Genomic DNA, 15,582 nt, shown 5'->3' with positions numbered 1-15,582 from the left:
AATCCTTAACCCACTGATCGTGGCCGGGGATTGAACCCACATCCTCATGGAAACTAGTCAGATTCGTTTCTGCTCAGCCACAGATGAGATCTCCCAGTTGACCTTTTTTTTTTTTTAAGGGCCGCACTTGTGGCATATGGAGGTTCCCAGGCTAGGGGTCAAATCAGAGCTGTAGCCACTGGCCTACATCACAGCCACAGTAAAGCGGGATCCGACCTACACTGCAGCTCATGGCAACGCCAGATCCTTAACCTGCTGAGCGAGGCCAGGAATCAACCCGAGTCCTCATGGATGCTAGTCGGGTTCCTTAACCACTGGAACTCCCCAGTTGACCTTTTTAAGAGAAAAAGAATTTGGTTGCTTTTATCTGTCTGGTTGGTTCATCAGAGAACTGTCAATCAAAAGAAACCTTGACAAGGAAGTTCCCATTGTGGCTCAGTGGTAATGAATCTGACTAGTACCTAAGAGGACGCGGGTTCGATCCCTGACATCATTCAGTGGGTTAAGAATCCAGCTTTGCCATGAGCTGTGGTGTAGTTGGCCGAGGAGGCTCAGATGTGGCATTACTATGATTGTGGTGTAGGTCAGGAGCTGCAGCTCCAATTTGAACCCCAGCCTGGAAACTTCCACATGCTCTAGGTGCAGGCCCTAAAAAGACAAAAAAAGAAAAAAGAAACCTTGCCAAATAAGTGGATTAATTGATATTTGACAGTTTGGTAATGGCACTTCCATAGAGCAAGTGTGGTCCATGTGGGATGGGACTTTTTATTTGTTCACTGCCACATTTCCAGCACCCACACAATGCCTTGTACATAGTGGGGCCTCATCATGTACTTGTTAACTGAATGAATGCATGAATGACTATCATATATCCTTTTTTTTTAATTTAAAGAGGTAATAACATAGGGAAATTACTCACGTGGTCAGGTTTTAAAAAGTAGCATATGGTACCAAATAAATTGCATCCGTAATTCATTCACTTAACGAATATTTACTGAACTGTTTTCTGCGTGGGGAAGAGACAGGGTGATGTAAGGATTAAGTGAGTTAACATATCCTATTAGACTTGCAGCCCTTCCATAACAAAACACCACAGACTGAGTGGCTTAAACAATGAAAACTTAATTTCCCATGGCTCTGTAGGCTGGAAGTCCAAGATCAAGGTGTTGGCAGGGTTGGTTTTTGGTAAGGTATCTTTCCTTGGCTTGCTTTCTTGCTGGCTCCTCACATGACCTTTTCTTTGTGTATACTCCTGAGGTTTCTTCCTTTTTTTTTTTTTTTTTTAAGGCCACCCCTCAGCATATGGAGTTCCCAGGCCAGGGATTAGATCTGAGCTGTAGTTATGATCCAAGCCACAGCTGAAGCAATGCTGGATCCTTAACCCACTGTGTGGGGCTGGGGATGGAACCTGCATCCCAGCTCTCCCAAGACACTGCCGATCCCATTGTGCCACAGTGAGTACTCCCTTCCTTTTCTAATATTTGGACACCAGTTCTATTGGATTAGGATTCTAGCCTTTTAACTTCATTTAACCTTAATTACCCCTTAGGAGACCGTATCTCTAAATACAGTCATATTATAAGGCTTCAACGTATGAATTTTGGAGAGATGCAATTCAATCCATAACCCATATGTGAAATATGTATTAGAAGTGCTTAGAAATATGCTTCAAAATAATACCTGACACATACTAAGCATTATAAAATGTTTGATATTATTATTATTATTATTAAGAAATACACAAAATCGCACTGGTCATTACCCTTGGGGATAATTTTCCAACACTTCTGTTTTGAACAATTTTATTAATCAGGGAGAGAAGCACTGCTATTTAATAAAAACCTGGGTTGCACATGTTTTGCAGCTCTTTAATCATTTCATCGTATATTGAAAACCTCTGCTCTGGATAGGGTTTCAAGTTCTTGGCTCAGCCCGTCAGATTTGTGGTTGTCAGAGTGAAAAGAAAGCAAGGTGTGGCCCAGCTCCACCAGGCCCAGCAGCCAGTGCTTCCGTCTCTAGTGTATGTGATGATAGGCATGCTGTGCCTCATTCTCTGCCTCCTGCTGTGTGCCCAGTCCCATATCCATACTCTCTAGGGGCTGGAAAGACCTTTAACAGTGGGACAGTGAGGAGTTCCCATTGTGGCTCAGTGGTTAACCAATCCGACTAGGAACCATGAGGTTGGGGGTTCGATCCCTGGCCTTGCTCAGTGGGTTAAGGATCCAGCATTGCCATGAGCTGTGGTGTAGGTTGCAGATGCAGCTTGGATCCAGCATTGTTGCTGTGACTCTAGCGTAGGCCAGCGGCTACAGCTCCGATTTGACCCCTAGCCTGGGAACCTCCATATGCTGCAGGAGCAGCTCAAGAAAAGGCAAAAAAAAAAAAAAAAAAATGTGGGACTGTGAGAGGGTCAGTCTGAGTTCTCGGCTACAAACAACAAAATCTGTACTCACTATTTGAAGCAGAAAAAGAGTATATGAATGAATCTTAGGAAACTTACAGTATTGTTGGTAGGGTTCAAGAAAGACAGTTAAATCTCAGCTTCCAGGAACAATTCCCAAGTCCATCCACACTATTCATTGCTTCTGCTATCAGCCTTGTATCAGTAACATGATGGAGCCCAGAGGTAGGACTTTGTCCTGCTCATTGCTGGCTTTTGAATCAGAAGCTCATGAGGGTTCATTTCACTGGTTCGGTCTAAGTCACTTTTTTACCCTTTCCCGCAAGAGAGGCTGGAAAAGAGAGTTTTCTGGTTTCTACCTTAGGAAGGAGGTACTTACAATGGGGGAAGCTATCAAAATACAGGAGAGTGTTCAAAAATGTTGGAGAGTTCAAATAACAGAGGGTCCACCACTGTCAGAGAAGCATGGCCCAGATGTCCTACCTGCAAGAAAACCTGAGCCCAAAGTGGCTGAATCCATCCTTGACTGACTCTTAGAATCACTAGCAGACTGGACATAGGGTAGACACAGGGCCTTACAGAACAGAGGGTGGACACTTGGGATGATAAAGAGGCAGCAGGGTTCTTGCTAGTTATCCCTGATGCCCACAAGCTTCTAGATCTGCCCTTCCTGTACCAGTGAGTATAGAGAGGTGCAGACTTGCTCAGGACTGCTCAGTATGGCAGAATCAGAGCCATGCCTGGCAGTGCTATCTTCTGCCCTACTTTGATGCCTGGCAAGATTTAGAGTCCAAATCAAGTATTTCCTCCCCAGGAGGTCTCCCCTGAGCTGAATGTGTGTTATGGCATTCACCATCCTGGACTGCTATTACTTCTACTTCCTATTGGTTTCTCCTGCCCCTGCAGTGCTCAGCAGGGGCCAAGCACACGCTAGTAAGTGTGAGCTGAATGAATGAACGAATGGGTCTGGAGGCCAGAACTTTTGTGTGACCTGAGGCAGAGGTTTTCATCTCCGGACTTCAGTCTTCTCCTGTTGAATGGCATAATTTTCTCTGCATTCTTTGACTCAGGCCCTTTGCCAAGGCCAAAAACAGGATCAGGATCCTGCCTGCCTGCCCTCTCAGAGATGCTGATCTGGGAGGAGATGCTGTGAACAGAGCTGACCACTACTGTGGCTGACCTTGCTAACAGAGAAGTCCAAGGGTCCTCCAGACTGGCCTAGGAGTTGCTGGGTTCCCTCTTGCTGGGTTCCATAGCTGCCATACCTATGCAGAGTCACAACTGCCCAGGCTCACAGATGGTCTATAAATGGAAACCCACAGAGCAAGAAGATCTCTGAAGTCCAGGACAGAAAAGAAGACCCTTAACTAGTGATAGGAACAGGCCTACCTGATCATCTTTTTTTTTTTTTTGTCTTTTGTCTTTTTAGGGCCACACCCGCTGTACAGGGAGGTTCCCAGGCTAGGGGTCAAATTGGAGCTATAGCCACTGGCCTACACCACAGCCACAGCAACGCCAGATCCGAGCCATATCTGTGACCTACACCATAGCTCACGGCAATGCCAGAGCCTTAACCCAGTGACTGAGGCCAGGAATCAAACCTGTGTCCTCATGGATCCTAGTCAGATTCGTTTTCACTGCACCATGACAGGAACTCCCTACCTGGTCTTATCTTCATTCCTCAGGGAAGAGCAAGCCATGGTCGATGGAAAAAGAAAAATATTCAGTTAAGCTGTAATATGTCACAGCTTCAGCATAAGTTTTTGCATTAAAATATTCACAAGTAGCAGAGATTTTTGTAGAAAGAATAACTGGATGCAACATCTTGCAGGAGACCAGACTAAATGTGTCTCACGGCATCACTCTGGAGGGGAGGCTGCCAGGAGCTGCACAAGGACCAGGACCACAGCTAAATGCCTCAGAGGAGGGCTGGGCCTGTGGCTTGAGGCATGGCTCCTGGGCCCTTTGCTCTGAGAAGGAAGGCTTTGTTGGCTTCCTGGCCTATGGAAAAATTATCTCTGAGGGCAGTCTGGTCTGGGGAGATTCCTTCTTTCTGCCCATCCTTCTGGTTTCCCCTGAGTGTCCTCCTGAGCACCAGCAGATCTTTAATTAATCTGCTTCCAGTGGGAGTGGAGGGAAGGGATCCTGACAGCCACATGACACCTTCTTGGATGATCCCTGCCAAGCCTGGAACATGAGAGATTCCAAAGTCCCTGTTGTAAAATTCCAGATTCTACCACAGGGAAGAAGGCAGAAGTGCCCAGTATAAGCACAGAAAGTGTTTCAGAAGTATAGACCTGCACACTTTGTACACAAACAGGCCTGAGCCCACATACAGTACTATAGACACAAGCCCCTAAACAAACGGACACCCCATCTGCTGAGCTGTGAGTGTGCATGCACACAGGATGGGGGCCTCTGGTAGGTCTGAAGATGCCGCGGGCTCTTCCACCCTCTGTTGCCTGACTTCTGCTCTCTGACTTCCTTCACTTTTCTTCCTGGGTCAGCTAGTGCCTGGCCTGGGATGGCTGCCTTTAGACAGAGTTGGGCTGCCTGAGCGCTGTCCTCGGTGCTGGAGGCCTGGTGGTACAGGCGTGTTTGAGAAAAGCTGGTGTTGGAGGAGGTCACCTTGAAATCCATGTGTAGATGTACACTGGGTCCCACCAGAATAACTACACATATTCGCTCAGAAAAATGTGCAATTGGGCTTCCTCTTTTCAATTCCAGACACTGAATCAGAAGGTGTTCTCCTGAAATCAAATTCCCTTATCAGGTTTGTGATTAATCTCTCCATCCAAAACTTCATTCCTTTTCTTGTTCCCTCTAACCTCAATCTTGTGCTAACTGAACAGTAATCAACCAGAGTCAGACAACTAAAAGTTCCGATGTCCATAACATCATTAATGTACAAAAAACTCTTACAGGTATTATTAATGTACAAACTCAGGTTGTTTCTCCAAGACAAGATAAGCTAACAGACCCCCAAGGCATGGATCATCTGGCCAGAGAATCATAAACCAGAGACCTCCTGACTCTGTCACAAGATAATGATTAATTCCAACTTCTTTGTTCTTCCTCTTAAAACAAAACTCCTAATTCAGAGACCAGGTTGGAATGGACCTGAGGCTTATCTCCCTTGCTTGGCACCTTGCAATAAATGCTGTGCCTTCCTTCACCGTAACCTGGAGTCAGCAGATTGGTTTTGGTGCATGTTGTGGCAAATCAGTAGCAGTTTTGGCAGCCACAAGGGGACCACCATCGTGTGTGGGCATTTCACCCATGGCACATCAGGCCCTGGCCGGTGGTGGCCTTCAGATCCCATCCAGCAGTGCCTGAGCACTTCTGTTTCACGAAAGCCCCAAGAGCTTGCTGCTGACCAGATGTGGTTGGTCCATGGAGCTCTCAATTTTGTGATGAGAGAAACAAGACATTAGCTTGCTGAGATGTCTCTAGCAAGTAGTGGAGGTCATATGTGACAGTAGCAGGGTATTTTTCCCTCTTGCATTTGGCTTTGTCTTTTGCAGGGCATTGGTTGGGGAAGTGTGACCCTGAGAGACCGTTTTGCATTAGTTTGTTGGTTTGCTTGATATATGACAACATTGACCATGAAAAATTAATAATGGAATCAGAGTTCTTTTTCGTCTTGTAGCCCCTTAGGGTGTATTTTGCTGAACTGGGAAATTTCTAGTTATGCACCTATGAAACATTAAAAATTCTATTTTATTGTAACACTGCCTTGACTTCAGTACTCCTTAAAATCAGGAGTACAGTGGCCCTTAATGGCTCTCTAAATTGTAATACTCTCTATCAACTGAACTGTTTCGTAAAAGGGAAGGAAAATGTGATGAAATTCCTTATGTATAGGCTTTTATGCAATTGTGTTGCAGTGAGCCTTTGGAACTGGCTTGGGTTTGGGCCTTTTGAAATTGGTTTGGTTTTTGTCTTGTGTATGTATGTAGTATGTATTCATGTTAAAGAAAGTACACTATTATAATCAGCAGATACAGGCAACAAAAGTTCAGTTCCTAAAAATAGCCCTTTATGATGCATCCTAAAAAAAATTAGACCATCTCTAGTTATGATTCTGTGACTAAAGCCAAAAATACGTACATAATACACACATATATACATATACCCATATTATAAACATATGTGACATTGCATGATCACAATATTCTTCAGACTCTGGAGGAAAATGGCCAAGATTAGGCTCTTTTGACAATCCCAAACTGGTTTTGCTGGTTTGATAAAACATCTTTTCAAAATTTTTACCCTAAGCGAACAAGTTCTTCTAGGAGGAACTTGCTTTTCTATCCCTGTGCCTTTGAGCTGTAAATGTTCTAATGGGGTCTCAGGAACTCATTTCTGTCTCACATAGGCCATCTTCAATTCCTGAAACTGAAGGGAAAAAAAGATCGTTTGAAACTTGACTTATTCCAACTGTTTTTTATTTATAATAAATAAAACTCTTGTAATATCTGATTCGTGACTAAGTTTTTGGTTTTATTTATTTATTTATTTATTTATTTATCTTTTTAGGGCCACATCCATGGCGTATGGAGGTTCCCAGTCTAGAGATCCAATTGGAGCTACAGTTGTTGGGCTACACCACAACCACAGCAACCTCGGGATCCAAGCCTCATCTTCGATCTACACCACAGCTCACGGCAACACCAGATCCTTAACCCACTGAGTGAGGCGAGGGATTGAACCTGCAACCTCATGGTTCCTAGTTGGATTCGTTTCTGCTGTACTGTTGATGGGAATGACTAAGTTTTAAAATGAAGCTTTCAAATCTTTTATCTGTCTATATGTCTATGTGTCAGTTATAAATATATGTCTATATATTTGAATGATCTTCCCAAAATTAATTTCTAAATAAGCTCTATGCAATTGGCTTAAAGAAATTGAGTGCTTATGGAATTCCCACAAATACAAAAATAATTAACCCCAATGAATTTCAGGTTGACATGAACTGGGAAATATTCCGTGTTAACATTTGTATTAAAGTTAAAATATATTGGCTTAATTAATATATACCTATCTTTAGAGCTATCAACATTATAATACTTTCATTGAGAGTTCCCACTGTGGCCTAATAGGATTTGGGCCATCTCTGTAGCACTAGGACACAGGTTTGATCCCTGGCCTGGCACAGTGCAATAAGGGTCTGGTGTTGCCACAGCTACAACTCAGATCTGATACCTGGCTTGGGAACTCCATATGCTGTGGGGTAATCAAAAATGAAAATGACAAACAAACAAAAAAAACTTTTATTGTACCTAGGTTTACTAGGAGTCAAATAAGATCTTATACCAGTTACAAAATTCATCAGCAAGTAAGTAACTTGGTATGATGAAAGTTTTATAAGTAAATTAAATCTAAATGAGATAAAAATTTGGGGTAAACACTCAGGAATAATTATGTTTTAGGAATGTCTACTTAAAAATAATCTCTCTAGGAGTTCCTGTTGTGGCACAGCGGAAACGAATCCGGCTAGGAACCATGAGGTTGTGTGTTTGCTACCTGGCCTTGCTCAGTGGGTTAAGGATCCAGCGTTGCTGTGGCTGTGGTGTAGGCTGGCAGCTGTAGCTCCAATTTGACCTCTAGCCTGGGAACCTCCATATGCCTTGGGTGTGGCCATAAAACAAAACAAAACAAAACAAAACAAGCAAAAAAAATCTCTCCAAGGAGTTCCCATTGTAGCTCAGTGGGTTAAGAACCTGACATAATATCTGTTAGGATGCCAGTTCAGTGCCTGGCCTCCCTCAGTGGGTTTGGGATCCAGCATTGCAGCAAGCTGCAGTGTAGGCCGAAGATGGGGCTTGGATCCAGTGGGCAACTGCAGCTCCAATTCAACCCCTGGCCTGGGAATTTCCTTGTGCTGCAGGTGTGGGCTTAAAAAGAAAACAAACAAAAAATAGTCTCTCCAGATTTTGGTAATTTGAAACTTTATTTATTTAAATTTATCTCTTTATTTTCAGATGTAATTTAAAAAAATTTTTCTTTATAGTTGATTTGCAGTGTTCTGTCAATTTCTGCTGTACAGCAAATTGACCTAGTTATACATACATATATATATACATTTTTCTTCTCACATTGTCTTCCATATGTTCCATCACAAGTGATTAGATATAATTTCCTGTGCTACACAGCAGTTGAAACTTTAAAATTTTGCTAAATTAAGTGATGAAAGTTTTTAAAATATTTAGGTCATTCCCAAATAAAATAAGATGCTGAAACATTAATTGCTGAACATAGGCTTCCTTTCACAGAGACACTAAAGCTATTTAGAACTATTAATAAATATATTTGTGTCACATGAAGAAATTTTGATAAGTAAGCAATGTCTTTAGAAAATACAAATAATATTTATAAATTTACCAATCTACAGAATGCTAAGATAAGACAGTTCATTATTGCTCGCTTTTTAAAATTTTCTCTCATTTTTTTTCTACTGTACACCATGGTGACCCAGTTACACATACATGTATACATTCTTTTTTCTCACATTATCATTTTCCATCATAAGTGACTAGACATAGTTCCTAGCAGGATCTCATTGCTAATCCATTCTGAAGGCAATTGTCTGCATCTATTAACCTCAAGCTCCCAGTCCATCCCCCGCCCCTTGGCAATCACAAGTCTGTTATCCAAGTAAATGATTTTCTTTTCTGTGGAAAGGTTCCTTTGTGCCGTATATTAGATTCCAGATATAAGTGATATCATATGGTATTTGTCTTTCTCTTTCTGACTTACTTCACTCAGTATGAGAGTCTCTAGTTCCATCCATGTTGCTACAAATGGCATTATATCGTTCTTTTTTATGGCTGAGTAGTATTCCATTGTGTATATATAGCACATCTTCCTAATCCAATCATCTGTTGATGGACATTTGGGTTGCTTCCATGTCTTGGCTATTGTGAATAGTGCTGTAATGAACATGCGGGTGCGTGTGTCTTTTTTAAGGAAAGTTTTGTCTGGATATATGACCAAGAATGGGATTGCTTGGTCACATGGTAGTTCTATGTCTAGACTTTTAAGGTCCTTCCATACTGTTCTCCATAGTGGTTGTACCAGCTTACATTCCCACCAACAGTGCAGGTGGATTCCCTTTTCTCCATACCCCCTCCAGCACTTGTTATTTGTGGACTTATTAATGATGGCCATTCTGACTGGTGTGAGGTGGTACCTCATGGTAGTTTTGATTTGCATTTCTCTAACAATCAGTGATGTTGAGCATTTTTTCATGTGCTTGTTGGCCATCTGTACATCTTTCTTGGAAAAATGTCTATTCAGGTCTTTTGCCCATTTTTCAATTGTGTTGTTGGCTTTTTTGCTGTTGAGTTGTGTAAGTTGCTTGCATGTTTTAGAGATTAGGCCCTTATCAGTGCATCATTTGAAAATTTCTCCCATTCTGTAAGTTGTCTTTTTGTTTTGTTTTTGGTTTCCTTTGTTGTGCAAAAGCTTGTCAGTTTGATTAGGTCCCATTGGTTTATATTTCCTTGTATTTCTGTTGTTTTGGGAGATTGACCTGAGAAAACATTTGTAAGGTTGATGTCAGAGAATGTTTTGCCTATGGTCTCTTCCAGGAGTTTGATGATGTCTTGTCTTATATTTAGGTCTTTCAGCCATTTTGAATTTATTTTCGTGCATGGTGCTCACATGGTGTGTTCTAGTTTCACTGATTTGCATGCAGACATCCAGGTTTCCCAGCAATTCTTGCTGAAAAGACTCTTTTTCCCATTTTATGTTCTTGCCTCCTTTGTCAAGGATTAATTGACCATAGGTATCTGGGTTTATTTCTGGGTTCTCTATTCTGTTCCATTTGTCTGTTTTGGTACCAGTACCACACTGTCTTATTTTTAACCAGGAGTTAGGTTTTCTCCATGACTCAAAAAGACACATGTACTCTAATGTTCATTGCAGCACTATATACAATAGCCAAGATACGGAAACAGCCTAAATGCCCATTGACAGAGGAGTGGATAAAGAAGATGTACATACACACAATGGAATATTACTCAGCCATTAAAAGAAAAGAAATAATGGCATGTGCAGCAACATGGATGGACCTAGAAATTATCATGCTAAGTGAGGTCAGTCAGACAATGAGATACCAACATCAAATGCTATCACTTACATGTGAAATATAAAAAAGGACACAATGAACTTCTTTGCAGAATAGATACTAACTCAGACTTTGAAAAATGTATGGTTTCCAAATGAGACAGTTGGGATGTGTGGAGATGCACTGAGGGTTTGGGATGGAAATGCTATAAAATTTGATTGTGATGAACGTTGTTGAACTATAATAGAATTCACTGAGTAATAAAAAGTTAGAGTTTTTAAGAGTTGAGATTTATAATTAATATATGTAATTAAAACTAAAAATTAATAAGGAAAAAATGTATGCAAGGGAAAAAAAGGTATGAGGAGTGGAAATGTATCTTGCTAAGGGAAAATAAAGTAATTTTGTCTGAAAGCTGGTTATTTCTAAATAGAAGCGAAAGTAAGGGACAAATTAATACGAATATAGAAAGTTGTAGAAAGTTTGTGAGCCATAACAAAAGCCTAGACATCAGACATCCCTGGTTTGGTTTAGGGACCCTAGCTTAGGGTATTTTGCTTAGACTTTTGGAATGATGTCTCTCCCCATGGTAGTAAGACAACTCTGGCATTTTCAAGTGGTGTACCCACAAACAACAAATAACAAAAGCAAGAAGAAAGGCTAAATTTTTCTTTCTTTCTTTTTTTTTTGGGGGGGGTGTTCTTTTTGTCTTTTTAGGGCTGCACCTGCAGCGGCATATGGAGGTTCCCAGGCTAGGAGTCAAATCGGAGCTGTAGCTGCTGGCCTACGCCACAGCCAAACCCTTCACCCACTGAGTGAGGCCAGGGATGGAACTTGCATCCTCATAGATACTAGTCAGGTTCATTAACTCCTGAGTCACGACAGGAACTCCAAGGCTAAATTTTTCTTTATGCTGCTCTCCTTTTATACCAAGAACATTTTTTTTTCAATAGTAGGTAGTTGCCCACTCCAGATTCAAGAAGGCTGAGGAAGCAAGGGTCTGTTTTTATAAAGAGAGGAAACTTAGTGCTATAGATTGAACTGTTTCCTAAAGATAAACATTGAGTCTTAACTCTCAATGTACTATGGGGAAATAGCATTGTTACAGATATAATTTGTAGGGTAAGATGAGGTCATACTCAAATAGGGTGAGCTCCTAACCCAATATGACTATTGTCCTTATTTTAAAACACACAAACAAACACCGTATGAAGATTGAACAGAGGTTGCCTCAGTCCAGGGCACAACAGGAGTAGCTAGGAGGAGACCTGAGACAGATCCCTCCTTGCTACCTTGAGAGGGAGAATGTGTAGCCCTCCTCACACCTTGATTTCAGACTTTTGATCTAGAACTCAGACAATAAATACCTGTTTTGTTTTTTTTAAAAAGTTTGTAAGAGAAAAATATCTCTAGAAACTAATTCTATGTGTGGTTACGACTAAGATTAGAGTGAATGTAATTGAGCAAATCAATTTTTCTTTGTCTTTATGCTATTTATTGGGCCGCTCCCAGGGCATATGGAGGTTCCCAGGCTAGGGGTCGAATCAGAGCTGTAGCCACTGGCCTACACCAGAGCCACAGCAACGCGGGATCCGAGCCGCGTCTGCAACCTACACAGCTCACGGCAACGCCGGATCGTTAACCCACTGAGCAAGGGCAGGGACCTCATGGTTCCTAGTCGGATTCATTAACCACTACGCCACGACAGGAACTCCGAGCAAATCAATTTTAATATTAAAGGTAAGATGGTGAAAAACCTGAATTTGGTTTCTCTCTCTGTTAAGAGAACAAATTTCTTTCAAGGAATGTTAAGCTGCTTTTAATAACAGATTGTAAGTTTCTTTACAAGCTTTTAAGAAATTTGTTGTAATTTTTGTTGATATCTTTTACTGTCAGTTTGGTCAACTGAATAACTACTACTTCACAGTGACCTGTGATGCTATTTGACCAGGTATTTTTTATTTTTTGATATTTTTGACAAAGTTACGAAAGATCAAATTCATTTTTTCCTATTTTTTATGAAAGTATAGTTGATTTACAATGTTGGTGCCAATTTCTGTTATACAACAAGGTGTCCCAGTCATACATACATATCCATTCTTCTTCTCATATTTAATCTTTGATCATGGTCTATCCCAAGAGATTGGATATAGTTTCATGTGCTATATAGTAGGAACTTATTGCTTATCATTTCTAAATGTAATAGTTTGCATCTACCAACCCCAAACTCCTCATCCATCCCACCTCCTCCCCCTCCCCCCTGGCAATCACAATCCGTGTCTGTGCGTCTGTTTCTGTTTTGCAGATAGGTTCATTTGTGCCATGTTTTAGATTCCACATAGAAGAGATATAGTAGTTGCCTTTCTCTTTTAGAGTTACTTCACTTAGAATGAGAATCTCAAGTTGCATCCATGTTGCTACAAATGGCATCATTTCATTGCCTGTTATACCTGAGTAGTATTCCATTATATATATGTACCACATTTTCTTAATCCATTCATTAGTTGTTGGACATTTAGGTTGTTTTCACATCTTGGCTATTGTGAATACCGCTGCTGTGACATACAGGTGCATGTATCTTTTTGAATTATAGGTTTGTCCAGATATACGCCCAGGAGTGGGATTGCTGGATCGTATGGTAATTCTATTTTTAGTTTTCTGAGGAATGTCCATGCCGTTTTCCATAGTGGTTGTGCACTTTACATCCCACAAACAGTGTTAGAAGGGCTCTCTTTTCTCCACACCCTCTCCAACATTTGTTATTTGTAGACTTATTTATGATGGCCATTCTGACTAGTGTAACATGGTAGCTCATTGTTGTTTTGACTTGCATTTCTCTAATAATTAGTGACGTTAAGCATCTTTTCTTGTGCCTACTTGCCATCTGTATGTCCTCTTTGGGGAGATGTGTTCTGCCCATTTCTTAATTGGATTTTTTTTTTTTTTTAGTTGTACGAGTTTTTTGTGTATTTTGAAGATTAAGCCCTTGTCAGTTGCATCATTTGCAAAGATTTTCTTCTGTTCTGTGGGTTGCCATTTCATTCTTTTTTAATGGTTTCCTTTGCTGTGCAAAAGCTTTTTGAGTTTAATTAGGTCCCATTGGTTAATTTTGTTTTTATTGTCATTGCTCTAGGAGGTGAATCAAATAAGATATTGCTGTGATTTATGTCAAAGACCATTCTGCCTATGTTTTCCTCTAGGAGTTTTAATAGTATCTGTCCTTATATTTAGGTCTTTAATCCATTTTGAATTTATTTTTTGTATGGTATCAGAGAATGTTCTGATTTTATCCTTTTACAAGTTCCTGTCCAGTTTTCCCAGCATGACTTATTAAAGAGACTGTCTTTCCTCCACTGTATGTTCTTTCTTCTTTTGTCATAGATTAGTTGACCGTAGGTTCTTGGGTTTATTTCTGGGCTTTGTCTCCTGTTGCACTCAAAGATCAAATTCTAACTAAAGTTCATCTGAGCCCTCACTAACGTTGAGTTTTCCAAAGGGCTCCTGAAGCGTCTCAGAGAGAGATATTAAACTAACTAGGATTATTTGGTGTGTTAAATTACATGGGAAGCATTGTCGAATGAGTGATAAACCATCTCAGGTTATAATGTATGCATAAATAGTATTAATATAGATGTTTTAGAAATTATATGGAATTTCTAAAAAAATCTAACATGTCCTGATAAAATGTTATCAGTCAGACATAAAACTGCTAACAGAAAGTTTGGTACATAGGACTTAGTGAACTAGTGATTATGCTTATATTTTTTAATATTTTTTCTGAAATATGACTGAGTTTTAATATGTATTTTCTAGATTTAAGGAAACCTTTCCTCTTAAGCTAATTATGATTATAAGTTCAATTCAATTCAATTTTGAAGCAAAATTTATCTTTCCTTTCTACCTGATCCTCCAGAAATTGTAAACTCCTACGTTTTCAAGCAGTCTTATCTATCAATCTATCTGTCTGTCTATCTATATACACACAAAAGGAGGTTTAGCACTGAAGAACATGATAGATTCAGGCCAGGCAGTATCACTCTGACATCAAGGGACAAATATTTTAATCTATCAAAAGATTTTCAAACAAAAGAGTCAAGGATCAGAGAAATTTTCACATATTGAGATCTGGGGAAATCTCTCTGGCTTATATATGATTTACCTTTAACTGGCACAACCTGTTCTGTGGCTTATTGAACATGCATTGCACATCTGCTTTAACCATTAAGGGAAAAAAATGCATTTAGAAGTCAAAATAAAGTAATTATTGTTCAGGCATCCAAAATAGAGCTGGATGGCTGTTATGGACATGGTTTCAGACCTGAATGACTGAGGACTTGAATTTTCTGTTTTGTATCAGATTCAAGGACACCACCAGCTGTTCTCAAAAGAGTATCTGCTGGCAGCTGGCAGCTGCCAACTGCAACCTTATGATCTCAAGGTAACTATGAAATCTTCCTCTTACTTTAGGAATATTAGTAAAAAATGAGACAGTTCAAGCCATAGCCTCCCAGTAGAAGGCATTAGATTCTTTAGCCAGAATAGCAGTAGACAATAAAATTACTTTAGATTTGATTTTAGCAGAAAATGGAGATATATGTGTAATGGCTAATAACTCTTGTTATGTATAGATTAATACTACATCAGAAGTTAAAACCTACTTACATAAAACTAGGAAACTGGGGAGTTCCCATCATGGCTTATCGGAAATGAATCTGACTAGGATCCATGAGGATGCAGGTTTCGATCCCTGGCCTCACTCAGTAGGTTAAGGATCCAGTGTTGCCGTGAGCTGTGGTGTAGGCCAGCAGCCATAGCTCTCATTCCAGCGCTAGCCTGGGAACCTCCATATGCCACCGGTGTGGCCCTAAAACAAAAACAAAAATGAAAAAAATTAGGAGACTGGCTACCTGGCTACAAGTTGCCGTAGAAGTACTAGGTCCGGGCTGGTTTTCCGGCTTATTCTCCCAAATTTCTCAGAATGAGCTATAATTTCCAAGGTTTATTAAAGGTCAAATTGTCACTCCTCCTTCTCCTTCTAATTGGGTACCTGACTATACAATCTTCTATAAACTATTGCACCAAAACAGTGGAGAAATGGAAATATTTCCAG

The sequence above is a fragment of the Sus scrofa genome, chromosome 2 (assembly GCF_000003025.6).
Source record: "Sus scrofa isolate TJ Tabasco breed Duroc chromosome 2, Sscrofa11.1, whole genome shotgun sequence".
Taxonomy (NCBI): Eukaryota; Metazoa; Chordata; class Mammalia; order Artiodactyla; family Suidae; genus Sus; species Sus scrofa.
The sequence above is the reverse complement of the archived record's forward strand: the minus strand, read 5'-3'. Positions refer to the sequence as shown.